The sequence below is a fragment of the Artemia sp. Qi Xiang Cuo genome, chromosome 8, assembly GCF_049724085.1.
Source record: "Artemia sp. Qi Xiang Cuo chromosome 8, ASM4972408v1, whole genome shotgun sequence".
Classification (NCBI taxonomy): Eukaryota; Metazoa; Arthropoda; class Branchiopoda; order Anostraca; family Artemiidae; genus Artemia; species Artemia sp. Qi Xiang Cuo.
In genome coordinates, this window is record NC_142801.1 from 70,734,041 (window position 1) to 70,748,651 (window position 14,611).

The 14,611-nt window shown below is 33.1% G+C and overlaps 1 protein-coding gene and 2 pseudogenes across 1 annotated transcript in view; 2 read left to right on the forward strand and 1 right to left on the reverse strand.

The window, feature by feature from the left end:
• The window catches only part of LOC148949762 (uncharacterized), a 126,937-nt gene that overhangs the window by 91,066 nt on the left and 21,260 nt on the right, over window positions 1–14,611 (reverse strand). The window lies entirely within an intron of this gene.
• On the forward strand, window positions 1,802–3,299 carry LOC148949763 (uncharacterized; annotated as a pseudogene).
• On the forward strand, window positions 8,350–9,989 carry LOC148949764 (uncharacterized; annotated as a pseudogene).

Below are 14,611 nucleotides of genomic sequence, written 5' to 3' on the forward strand. Positions count from 1 at the left end.
AAACTCAGATTTATGCCTGTTTACTCCAAAGGATCGACCAACTAGAATCAATAACAGAACAGGAAGATCAGTGACCATAGACTTGGCCATAGGATCAGCTTCATTGGCACCAAAAGTATCAGTAACAAGTGACATGGAATCCACCCTATATAGTGATCATTTTCCTATTATGGTAGAGACTTCTAAAGATAATAGTGCATGCAAAAATCATGAAGAAACTAGCAAAGTGAATTTAAAGAAGATTAACTGTGAAGATTTTACAAATAAATTAGAAGAAACATACGCTCAGTCACAGGTGACTGGTTGTGAAGATGTCGATGAAAAGATAGATGTATTTCAAAATTCACTCTTAGACATAGCACAAGAACTAGCTCCAAAAATTAAAAGAGGTCCTATTCACCGCAAACTGAGTGTTTGGTGGAACAATGACTGTACAGTAGCAAAGAAAAAGCTAATAGAGGCAAGAAGAAGGTACAATCAGCTTCCAAACGTTGAAAATTTTTGAATGTGTCAAAGAAGATATGCAGTCTTTAGGCACCAAACAGTGGAAGCAAAGAAAATTTCGTATCAAGAATTCGTGGAGAGGTTGGATTTTAGACAGCCTGCAAGTAGAGTGTACAAAACAGTGAAAAAACTGATTACAGGGAAGACAGATGATAATGGTAACCCACCCTTGACTGTTAATGGAGAGGAGTTAGTGGAAGAACAAGAAAAAGCGAATAAAGCAGTAGATTTTGTAGAGTCAGTGATTGGAAGAGATTGGATAGAAAATGATATGGATTATAACAGATATTTTACGGTAGAAGAGTTAAAGAATGTGATTCGAAAGCTACCATTAACAGCACCAGGTTTAGACATGATTTACCAACAGTATGTCAAACATTTAAGTGACAAATGGATAAAAACATTGTTAGAAATTATTAACAAAGCCTGGGAAGACGGAAAATTTCCAAAAATGTGGAAGGATGAGTTAGTTACTACAACTCCTAAACAACGCAAAGATAATCCAGAAATGGTAAACTTAAGGATGATTACTCTACTTCATGTGTTAGGAAAATTTTATGAAAGAATGGTTAAGGCTTACATGGAAAGTGGAAAGAACAAACACTTTGAAAGATGATCAATGTGGGTTTAGAAAGAACACATCTACTATAGAAGTGTTGCAAATATTTGTATATGATTCAGTATATTGTTAGGAATATAGGAAAATCTGTTTATCAGTTTTATTTGATGTGAGTAGTGATTTTGATAGTTTGGTTCATCGACATATAATAGTAGTAGTGATTTCAGCAATAGTTATAGGACGTATACTAAGATTTTTTTATTATTAATTACGAGAACGAGAAGTGACAGAAAAAGTGGGTAAAGCATATTCTGAAAGAAAAGTCCTGAGAAAATGGGGAGTACCACAAGGCTCCTTATTGGGGCCAGATTTTTACAATATAAGTAAATTTGACATACCACTGGATACAGGAGAGGATAGAGCTGGGATTTTCGCTGATGATAATACAATGTGGATAGTTGTGATAGTGTTGAGGAGGGGCAACGAGTGGCCCAGGAGAAAATAAAATTAATGGAAACGTGGGCCATGGAAAATTGTGTGCAGTTTTCGGTAGAGATAACCAAAGCAATGGTAATCACGCGAACAAAAAAGTACTCTGCTCTTTGTCTTTTTCTAAATGGGGAAAAAATTGAAACCGTGAACAAATTTAAATGGCTTAGAATTACCATTGATAGAAAGCTGACGTTTAAAGCTCATATCAGACAGTTAAAGAAAACATTTGCCAAAAGATTAAATATTATGAAAATGTTATGTGGAGCGAACTTTGGGCCAAAGCCCAACTTTTTGATGGACTTTTATATAAAATACATAAGAGCGAAATTGGAATATGGAGTAATAATTGATATGGCAGCGTCTAAGTCCTTGTTAGAGGAGCTGGAAACTATTCAATACAGTACTTTAAGGACAGCTTTTGGAGCAAGAAAGACAACTCCACGGAGCTTTCTCGAATCAGAAAGTGGGATTGAGAAGCTAGGTAGCAGGACAGACATAGCAACATTAAAGTTCTTACGGAAGACATGGATATCTGACCAGTCGAATCCATTTAAATCAAGAATGCTAAAAGAGGGATGGTTGTGGTGTTCATGGGAAAAACTTATTCGGTATTGTGAGGGCAAAGGAGATAACGGAAGAGTTTCAAATGGATTGTCAGTTGACATCAATGTTGAGAATTTCCAATATGCTCATAACCCCGCAGTGGAAATCCATCCCATACCATTGCAATACTTAATTTGAAAAGGGGGATAATCTAGATTATGATCAATCAGTCAAGATGACAAAAGAAGTGCAATATCTTGACACTGTGGATATCTTCACAGATGCATCCAAATTGGATAATAGAGTGGGGGCTGCTTTTGTAATTCCCTCCAAGAATATAGTTAAATTGATTAAATTAAGTGATGTAACTACAGTTTTTCAAGCAGAAGTAGTTGCAACAGCCAAAGCAGTGAGATACATAATAGATTTGGGACCCACAGGTGAAAAATATAGAATCTGTTCGGATTCAACAAGTGGTTTGGAGGCAATCAAGAATATTTATCTAGCAAATAAAGTAGCTCCTGAAGTGATCTTTTGCCATGAGGAATTACAGAAATTACTGAAAAAGGGAGTAACCATCACATTGGATTGGGTACCGGGGCATGCAAACATTAATGGAAATGAAATGGCTGATACTGCAGCAAAACAAGCATCCACAGAAGATGGGCAAACATTTGTAGATATCACGCCCAGGATGGTTAATCAAATTGGAGAACTGATAAAGAAATTGAGAATAAAGACATTCGAGGACAGCCGTGTGTTCTCAACAAATATGTTAGTTATACAAAAGAAAGAAAGGCAATTTGAAAAGAAAATATATGGACTGCTAAGTAAATCTGAAGCCAGGGTGATATTCAGACTAAAGTCAGGTCATGCAGGAATTCAGAAATATAGAGCCTGTTTCTATAATGAAGATCCGAGATTTGCATTTTGTGGAAATGAGGAAACCGTAGAACATCTGTTATTCGAATGTGCTGGAACAGAAGAGAAGAGGAAGGATATTGGACAGTTTATTAGAGAAAAAAGAATTCGACAGAGTAGTGACATACTAAGTGGAGTGGGCTTGAACAGTGACTGTGCTGATGGACTTAAATTGATATGCAAGTTTTTAAAGGATATTAATCGGATACATCTTATATAAACCAAGTAGGCTATAATAGTGATTACAAGAAGCCTCCTGAGTCGTTGCAGGAAGAGAGGAGGAACCATCCATTTCAATTTCAAATACTTGGTAAGCTAATGAAAGCTCTGGTAAATTGTAGAATAAAAGTGTCTTATGAGATTACTTTTTAGTTTAGTTTTGTTTTTAAAGTTGTTTTAGACTATAGTTCAACAAAAACTTCAAGATGCACCTATTAGGCTAAAGTGTATTGTAGCCTAGATTCTCTTTCCTCTAAAAATCCTCAAAAGAGAAAAAGTTTCCTAATATCACCACGTTTTTAATTCAATGCTTAAGTTTTTTAAATTGCCGCCTAATAAGTTCTTTTATAGATAGCGTTGATGCCGGTCTTTTTATTTTTTTTTTTAAGAGCAGTGGCGAAGGGCGAATAGCAGTGGCGTAAATACAAAATATTAAGAGCAGTGGCAAAGGGCGAATAGCAAAGGCAAAGGGCGAATAGCAGTGGCGTAAATACAAAATATTAATAACAGTGGTTAGGTTAGGTAAGGTTTGGTTAGGTTTGGTTAGGTTACAAAAGAAGCACGGAATTTCGAAGGGCGAAGGGCGAATAGCAGTGGCGTAAATACAAAATATTAATAGCAGTGGTGAAATATTTTTTTTTAATTAGTTTTTTTTTATAATGAGCACTGGCGAAAATACCGTATTTTTAATAAATTTTTTGTTAATGGCATGAGTTATAACAAAATTCACAATTTCTATAATCTCAATATACCACAACTTTTTCTTTGAACATGTTTTTTGACACACATGCTAAACCCTATCAATAGGACAACATATTTTGTCGCAGTTTACAGCATCAATTTCAAAAGACTTAAGCATTGAATTAGAAATATGGTGATATTTGGACAATTAGCTTTGGCTTGGTGGGAAACTACATTATAGCCATATTCAATTTAATATTTAGTCTGTATTCTGATTAGGTTAGTTTATGTATTTAATATAATAAGCTCTGTGTGGCCCCCCTTCCATCATTCTTTGTTAAAGTTTCCATAGCCTAATTTTGTTACTAAGGTATTGTATTTTTGTCATATTTTGTTTTATTTCATTAGCATTCACAAAACTTCACTTTTCAAGTGTGTATTATATAACCCATAAGTACTGTTTATAATACTAAATAAAGCAAATAAAAAAAGAACAAAATCAGCAATATGTAGCCTAGTGCTATAGGCATATATAGCACTATTAGGAAGTGGGGATGGGTACAATCATAACAGCAGCAGCTGGTATACTTGTAAGGGGAATTAAATGGAATTTAAAAAGCTGCATAACTTTTCTTCCTTTCTCATTTTGGTAAAATTCTATTTTAGCTACTTTTGGCTATTTTGGAAAGGGGTTAGATTAGGAAAATCAAACTTTCAGGGATGGGTCTACAGGTTAAAGTATGTCCAGGAAGGTATTTTCAAGTACCTACCTCCACTCCTTCTCCCTCTAGAGTTTACTGAAATTTGCTGACATGACAGGTTTATACCTATTGAAATTTTGAAAAAACAACATTTTACCTTAATTTTCTGTTATCAGTTTCTTTTACTGTAGCTTCAGTTCTGAAAAATGCAATTTCGGTTATTTTAATAGAATTTTAATCCATATCAAAGCTTTTTTTTCACAATTTCGGAAATGTATTTACACATCTTTAAAACCTCATAAATTGGGATTGAGCAAAGTTGTGAAGCTGAAAATGATTTTGTTGTACTTCATTTAAGCAGAAGATTTATTTTGCAAGGTTCCACTTTTATAAACAAAGATTTTAAAAGGTCAGGACCCTCTAGAGGGAGAAGGAGTGGAGGTAGGTACTTGAAAATACTTTCCCAGGACATAATTCAGCCTGTAGACCCACCCCTGAAAGTTTCATTTTTCTAACCTAACCCCTTTCCAAGATAGCCAAAAGTAGCTAAAGTAGAATTTTACCCTCATTTTTTTTCTATATTATATCTTTGTCATAGACTATTCATACAATATTTTTATGGTCAATATATACCAAATCATATTATTGAGTTAGGACTAAAGTGAATACACCATTTGATGCCTTTTTTTTGCTTATTAGAAATATAATAACCATCTATTTTAAAAATGTATTTCAGCCCCCCCCCCCCTATCTATGCCCCTTTCGGGTTTGGTTAGGTATAGCCGAAATAGGGGGGGGGGAGGCGTGAAATCATTTCCAATAGAAATACTTATTATATTTGTAATCAGCATAAATAAATGCATCAAATGGTGTATTCACTTTATTTGAAACTCGGTATTTGTTTAGCCTTGTTACACCTCATAATTAGAAATATTAGGAAAACAATTGTTACTTTAAAGTATGTGTAATGATCCAAGTTTTTATCCTATCAGAGGGTAGAACCATTATCATCAAGTCTTTCCTTTAACAATCCTCAAAACATAAAAAGTTTTCCAATATCCCCATATTTTCAATTCAATGATTAAAGTCTTTTGAAATTGATACTGTAAACTGAGGCAAAATAAGTTGTTTTATTGATAGCGTTTAGCACGTGTGTCAAAAAACGTGTTTAAATAAAAATTAGTGGGAAATTGAGATTATAGAAATTTTGTATTCTGTTATAACTCATGCCATTAAAAAAAAATTTATTAAAAATACATTATTTTTGCCAGTGCTCATTAAAAAAAAAACTCATTAAAAAAAAATATTTAACCACTGCTATTAATATTTTGTATTTACGCCACTGCTATTCACCCTTGGCCCTTCAAAATTCCATGCATCTTTTTTAAACTAACCAAACCTAACAAAAGATAAAGCAAAGCCAAAGCTAATCTTTATGTAAAGTTTTAAAGAACTGGGATAACAAAGTGACAAGTATAAGAATTCTTCTCTGTCCTTCCATCAGATAATGACTAAAAAAAATAAAATTAGGTCTTAAAAGTTTTAATCAGCACAGGCTAACAAATTAATTATGAACTTTCCTTAATAACACCAAATTCAAGTCACTTTTCTTGTCACATCCATGAATTTTTAGGTAAACCATTTTAGCATCAAACAACTATCATTTTTAAGTCTAATTCCATATTTTGATTGGATTTACTTCACTATTTCTTTCTTGGTTAGGATGTTTGCTAACACAGATTTTCACCATTGTTAGAAGAAATAGATTTTAGAGGGTTGAATCTTTATGTTGGCAAAGCAGAGAACAGAATATTTCCCAGTCCTGATTTAGCTATTGATTTTTGGGAGAGTTGTTTGTACAGCACAGAAACTACTTAATCTATACAGGTTAAGCAAAGCAAGCTTTTTATCTTATTGTAGGTTTTTTTTTTTCAAACAAACTTATTCAAAAAGTAACTATAAAGTTAATAGAAAAGAAGGTATACTAAAATTAGGCCTATTAAATTAGGCGGTATACTAAAATTATATATATATATATATATATATATATATATATATATATATATATATATATATATATATATATATATATATATATATATATATATATATATATATATATATATATATATATGATTTTTGACCCTTTTTAATATCTTTTCCTTTTCAACATACTTTGTAATGTTGTCCCATACTTATTGTTTTAAATATAATGATCAAAGCCATCAAAATTATACCCCAGCTGTCCCCTACCTTGGTGGCCAGCATTTACCCCCTGCAAAAAATATTTTATTTTCCACCCCTGTGGAAAATAAGGCTTTCCAAATTTGAGAATTTTGTTTTGGTACTTGTGTATTATACACCACTTACTCAAGCTTGTGCTGTGTAAAACTTGAGAACAACCTGCTTTCTTTGTTAGTTTCTTTCAGCTTAGCATTAGACACAGACAGAATAGATGGGAAATATATAATTTGGGCTATATATTTGCACATAAGGGGGGGGAGGGTGTAGTATTTGGACAGTTTGAAGTAAATAACTTCTTACTCCATAATCTGCAGAATAATTTAACCTAACACATTTTATATGCCGACCTGCTACATTTTACCCCCCCCCCCTAATGTGCAAATATATAGCCCAAATTTGTTTTTAAAGTAATGAAGAAACCAGTTTGTTCTCAGGTTTTACACATCATAAACTTGAGTGAGTGGTATATAACACACAAGTGCCAGAAATTTTCATGGAAAGAGAGCTGGACTTCCAAGTATTATTTCAAAGCAATGAGAAATCATATTTTTAAAAAGAAGTTTTTTCAGCTGAAAGTAAGGAGCAACATCAAAACTTAAAATGAACAGAAATTATTTTGTATATGAAAAGAGTTGCCCCTTCCAAAAGACCTTGCTCTTTATGCTAAAGTTCTGACTTTTTGTCCTAATTCTTTAAGAACAGTTCCTGAAATGCAATGACTGTTTGATTAGAACAATAAGCTTTATTTTAAAACACTATAAAAACCACCCCAGAAATGGCACCTTAAGTGCCACTTTCTGATGGTGTTTTCAAAAAATATTTATAAAAAGCCCACACATAGGAAATTTAGTTTTCGAGTTAGTTACTTGAAACACTTGAAAAAGCATTACTATGGTTCATTCTTATGAAGAGTCAAAATTCAAAAGAATTACAAGCCTAAATTAGTAGTTACTAAGGATCATGGGGTTCAATACTGTTTAACTCAACACAGCGAAGTCTATCATATAAATTTTTTAGAAATGTAACTTTGCTTTTACAGCCAAAATACAAAATAGTCCAAAGCCTGGTAAAATTCTAGTTTAACTACTTTTTGCTATCTTGGAAAGCAGTTAGGTTAGGAAAATGAAACTTTCAGGGATGGGTCTACAGACTAAAGTAGCCTATGTCCTGGGAAGTTATTTTGAACTACCTACTGTCACTGCTTCTCCCTCTAGAGGGTCCTGATCTTTGATTACCACAATGAAGAAGTTGGGATCTAGAAGAAGACTGAACATTAAAAGAGAGAAACTCATACTTATCAACTTTCAGAGAAAGTCCAATAGGGGAAAAATAAGAGGCAACAAAATTGACAGAGTCAGAAAGCTCCTTCCGTGTCCGACTAATCAAAAGAATGTCATCCGCGTAAGCTAGGTATGAGATTTTTATGAGGAGGGGCAACAAGTGGCCCAGGAGAAAATAAAATTAATGGAAACATTGGAAAATTGTGTGCAGTTTTCGGTTGAGAAAACCAAAGCAATGGTAATCACGCGAACAAAAAAGTACTCTGCTCTTTGTCTTTTTCTAAATGGGGAAAAAATTGAAACCGTGAACCAATTTAAATGGCTTGGAATTACCATTGATAGAAAGCTGACGTTTAAAGCTCATATAAGACAGTTAAAGAAAACATGTGCCAAAAGATTAAATATTATGAAAATGCTATGTGGAGCAAATTTTGGGCCAAAGCCCGACTTTTTGATGGAATTTTACATAAAATACATAAGAGCGAAATTGGAATATGGATGAATAATTTATATGGCAGCGTCTAAGTCCTTTTTAGAGGAGCTGGAAACTAGTCAATACAATGCTGTAAGGACAGCTTTTGGAGCAAGAAAGAAAACTCCAAGGAGCTTTCTCGAATCAGAAAGTGGGATTGAGAAGCTAGGTATCCGGAGAGAGATAGCAACATTAAAGTTTTTACGGAAGACATGGATATCTGACCAGTCGAATTCATTTAAATCAAGAATGCTAAAAGAGGGATGGTGGTGGTGTTCATGGGAAAAACCTATTCGGTATTGTGAGGGCAAAAGAGATAACGGAAGAGTTTCAAATGGATTGTCAGTTGACATCAATGTTGGGAGTTTCCAAAATGTTCATAACCCCTCAGTGGAAATCCATCCCATACCAGTGCAATACTGAATTTGAAAAGTGGGATAATCTAGATTATGATCAATCATTCAAGATGACAAAAGAAATGCAATATCTTGACACTGTGGATATCTTCACAGATGCATCCAAAGTGGATAATAGAGTCGGGGCTGCTTTTGTAATTCCCTCCAAGAATATAGTTCAATTGATTAAATTAAGTGATGTAACTACAGTTTTTCAAGCAGAAGTAGTTGCAATAGCCAAAGCAGTGAGATACATAATAGATTTGGGATCCACAGGTGAAAAATATAAAATCTGTTCATATTCAACAAGTGGTTTGGAGGCAATCAAGAATATTTATCTAGCAAATAAAGTAGCTCCTGAAATGATCTTTTGCCATGAGGAGTTACAGAAACTACTGTAAAAGGGAGTAACCATCACATAAGATTGGGTACCGGGGCATGCAAACATTAATGGAAATGAAATGGCTGACACTGCTGCAAAACAAGCATCCACAGAAGATGGGCAAACATTTGTAGATATCACGCCCAGGATGGTTAATCAAATTGGAGAAGTGATAAAGAAATTGAGAATAAAGACATTCGAGGACAGCCGTGTGTTCTCAACAAATATGTTAGTTATACAAAAGAAAAGAAAGGCAATTTGAAAAGAAAATATATGGACCGCTAAGTAAATCTGAAGCCAGGGTGATATTCAGACTAAGGTCAGGTCATGCAGAAATTCAGAAATATAGAGCCTGTTTTTATAATGAAGATCCGAGATGTGCATTTTGTGGAAATGAGGAAACGGTAGAACATCTGTTATTTGAATGTGCTGGAACAGAAGACAAGAGGAAGAATATTAGACAGTTTATTAGAGAAAAAAGAATTCGACAGAGTAGTGACAAATTAAGTGGAGCGGGCTTGAAGAGTGACTGTGCTGATGGACTTAAGTTGATATGCAAGTTTTTAAAGGATATTAATCGGATACATCTTATATAAACCAATTAGGCTAGTATAGTGATTACAAGAAGCCTCCTGAGTCCTTGCAGGAAGAGGAGGAACCATCCATTTCAATTTCAAATACTTGGTAAGCTAATGAAAGCTCTGGTAAATTGTAGAATAAAAGTGTCTTATGAGATTACTTTTTAGTTTAGTTTTGTTTTTAAAGTTGTTTTAGACTATAGTTCAACAAAAACTTCAGGATGCACCTATCAGGCTAAAGTGTATTGTAGCCTAGATTCTCTTTCCTCTAAAAATCCTCAAAAGAGAAAAAGTTTCCTAATATCACCACGTTTTTAATTCAATGCTTAAGTCTTTTTAAATTGCCGCTTTAAATTCCTACCTAATAAGTTCTTTTATAGATAGCGTTCATGCCGGTCTTTTTTTTTTTTTTTTTTAAGAGCAGTGGCGAAGGGCGAATAGCAGTGGCGTAAATAAAAAAAATTAATAGCAGTTGCGAAGGGCTAATAGCAGTGGCGAAGGGCGAATAGCAGTGGTGTAAATACAAAATATTAATAGCAGTAGTTATGTTAGGTTTGGGTTGGTTAGGTTACAAAAGAAGCATAGAATTTCGAAGGGCGAATAGCAGTGGCGTAAATACAAAATATTAATAGCAGTGGTTAAATATTTTTTTTTAATGAGTTTTTTTTTTTAATGAGTACTGGCAAAAATACTGTTTTTTTAATAAATTTTTTGTTAATGCCATGATTTATAACAGAATTCAAAATTTCTATAATCTCAATATACCACTACTTTTTCTTTAAACACGTTTTTTGACACACGTGCTAAATGCTATCAATAAAACAACTTATTTTGCAGCAGTTTACAGCGGCAATTTCAAAAGAATTAAGCATTGAATTAAAAACGTGGTGATATTTGGAAACTTTTTCTCTTTTAAGGATTTTTAGAGGAAAGACTTGATGATAAAGGTTTCTCCCATTGGATAATATAAGAACTAGGATCATTATACATATTTTAAAGTAAGAATTGTTTTCCTAATATTTCTCCTTATGAGGTGTCCCAAGGCTAAACAAATACCGAGTTTCAAATAAAGTGCATACACCATTTGATGCCTTTTTTTATGCTGATTACGAATATAATAAGCATTTCTATCGGAAATGAATTTCAGCCTCCCCCCCCTATATAGGCTGTACCTAACCTACCCCTGAATGGTCATATATAGGGGGGGGGGCTGAAATTCATTTCTGATATAAATGCTTATTAAATTTGTAATCAACATAAAAAATAGGCATCAAATGGTGTATTCACTTTAGTCCTAAATCAATAATATGATTTGGTATATATTGACCATAAAAATATTGTATGAATAGTCTATGACAAAGATATAATATAGAAAAAAAATGAGGGTAAAATTCTACTTTAACTACTTTTGACTATCTTGGAAAGGGGCTAGGTTAGAAAAATGAAACTTTCAGGGATGGGTCTACAGGCTAAAGTATGTCATAGGAAAGTATTTTCAAGTACCTACCTCCACTCCTTCTCCCTCTAGAGGGTCCTGACCTTTTAAAATCTTTGTTTATAAAAGTGGAACCTTGCAAAATAAATCTTCTGCTTAAATGAAGTACAACAAAATCATTTTCAGCTTCACAACTTTGCTCAATCCCAATTTATGAGGTTTTAAAGATGTGTAAATACATTTCCGAAATTGTGAAAAAAAAGCTTTGATATGGATTAAAATTCTATTCAAATAACCGAAATTGCATTTTTCAGAACTGAAGCTACAGTAAAAGAAACTGATAACTGAAAATTAAGGTAAAATGTTGTTTTTTCAAAATTTCAATAGGTATAAACCTGTCCTGTCTGCAAATTGCAGGAACCTCTAGAGGGAGAAGCAGTGGAGGTAGGTACTTGAAAATACCTTCCTGGACATACTTTAACCTGTAGACCCATCCCTGAAAGTTTGATTTTCCTAATCTAACCCCTTTCCAAAATAGCCAAAAGTAGCTAAAATAGAATTTTACCAAAATGAGAAAGGAAGAAAAGTTATGCAGCTTTTTAAATTCTATTTAATTCCCCTTACAAGTATACCAGCTGCTGCTGTTATGATTGTACCCATCCCCACTTCCTAATAGTGCTATATATGCCTATAGCACTAGCCTACATATTGCTGATTTTGTTCTTTTTTTATTTGCTTTATTTAGTATTATAAACAGTACTTATGGGTTATATAATACACACTTGAAAAGTGAAGTTTTGTGAATGCTAATGAAATAAAACAAAATATGACAAAAATACAATACCTTAGTAACAAAATTATGGAAACTTTAACAAAGAATGATGGAAGGGGGGCCACACAGAGCTTATTATATTAAATACATAAACTAACCTAATCAGAATACAGACTAAATATTAAATTGAATATGGCTATAATGTAGTTTCCCACCAAGCCAAAGCTAATTGTCTGGAATAAACACCATGAAAACCAGGTATTGTCTCATGTTTACAGTATAAGTTCTCAAGTGTGTATTATATAACTCATAAGTACCTAATAAACTAACTTGAAAGAGAAAAACCTTAAAAAGATAAAGGTAAAATCTGTTAACTTTGCATATGACCCCTATATCTGTCCTCATTACATGCATTAATTAATGTGCTTAGAAAGACAAATAAGGAGAAAATTTTGTGGTATATTTTTTTTTCTTATCTGATTTGTGGCTTATAATATACCTTACCAAAAATACTACCTATACTAAACCACTTTATTACCTTCCAACTAGTTCAACTATTGCATTACACACTTGCATTTTTCTAATATTTCAGATATTAATTTCTTGAGAAGGGGCTTTTCTATTTTTGCTACTTACTATGCCAGCATGTAATAAAGTTATGATAGAGCAGCTCCTTAATGAGCTGTTTTACAGTGAAAAAAAATAAGGAATCTACAGGGTGTTTTGTATTCATAGTAACTGATAAAATCCACTTCTGATACCATCAAATGAATTTACAGCTGATTAAGTTTATTAGAACAAGGTATCTATAAAATAGCCTATGCAACATAGGGAAGTTTGGGCAGTCTGCACAGAGGTGATAAAGCATAAGAAGGGACAGAAGCACAACCATATATAGCAATTACTGAAGTCCTTTAGAGATTTTAAGATCTACTTTAAGAGTAGGCTACCCTTTAAAGCCTGGTCCTTTTTTAGGAACTGAAAGTATTAGTTATGAAAGATCAAAGAAACTAATTTTTGGTAAATAATCTATTATGCAATATGAAAACCTTCTGTTGTATTCACATCACATGAACTGCTCTCATTCTGAGATCAAAGAAATAATTATTGTTCTTTTGGTTTCTTCTTCTTCTACAGGGGTGTAATTTGCTAAAGGCCAGGGGAGGCAACTGCTCTCTCCAGACCCAAGTCCCCCCAACCTCAGTTTGTCCCCAGCTGAAATTTTGTTTTGGCAAAAAATCTTGTCAAAGCTAAACTAAGGCTGCATAATTCAAGTATTCAGAGAAACCAGCCAATTTTTTTTTGTATATCCTTGCCTTTATGGTAATATATTGATGATTTTTCACTGTCATTTTCACTTGATTTGGGAGAATTGGCTCCAACTTTTCCCCCCCCCCCCCAGAATTTTGATGAAATTACACCACTTCTTCTGTTGGTTTATTTGTAGCATAAAAAAGAAGCCTGAATAACTTGGGATCCAGGAAGAGTATCAAGCCATATGAAATAGATCTAATATATTCAAGACTAGGAACATTCTACTGTAAAACCTGAAACCAGATGAAATTCTAACAGACCAAACACTAGTGGTGCTTCTTCTACTGAGTTTTTGCAAAACTGTATAAAAATTTACTTATACTCATCTTGTTGTTTATTTTATTTATTTATTTATTAACTGAAAACCCATCTACAAAAACTTGAAAAAGACAGAGCAAAATATAAGAAAAAAAAAGAAACAAAAACAATAGTATGAGACAATTATTGACAAAACCAATCAGATCAAATAAGAACTTCAATTATAAATAAATCAAGGATAAAATAGGAACAAAATCAAACAAAGCAAGAGCAAATTCACACATACAACATCAATATATTCATACAGAATTATATATATATATATATAAAAAAACTAAGAAAAAAAAAAAAAATCAACAACAGACAAATTTATAGCACTAGAAGTGGGCCTAGCTCATGACCAGCTACTTTTCTATTATGTTTTCCAATAACTTGAGAGATAGCTATTTCTGGGTCTGCAATTATTGTTATTAATGCATTACGTATTGAAATTTTCTTCTCCAGGATCAAAACCTTCTTATAATGAAGCATTGGCATCCACTTTGGAGACTAATCTATCACAGCCAAGCACCTCTTACTTTCATGAAGTTTCTCTGAGTATGTTATTTCTTGCTATTTGTTTTGCTATTATATTTTTAAAGGTCAGTTTTCAGTTTTATCAGTTTTCAAAACAGAGGAGGGGTATTACCTTTTTAAGCCTAGGAAAATCAAAATCTTGAAAAAACTATGTTACAATCTAAAAAAATGATAGACTAAAAACAAAATGCTCAACTGATCTTCTATCTACTGGCAACTCTAAAAAAGCAACTTAACCCTAATTTTCCTTTGGAGTATTGTATTTGAGTAACAGGTTTTATGTTA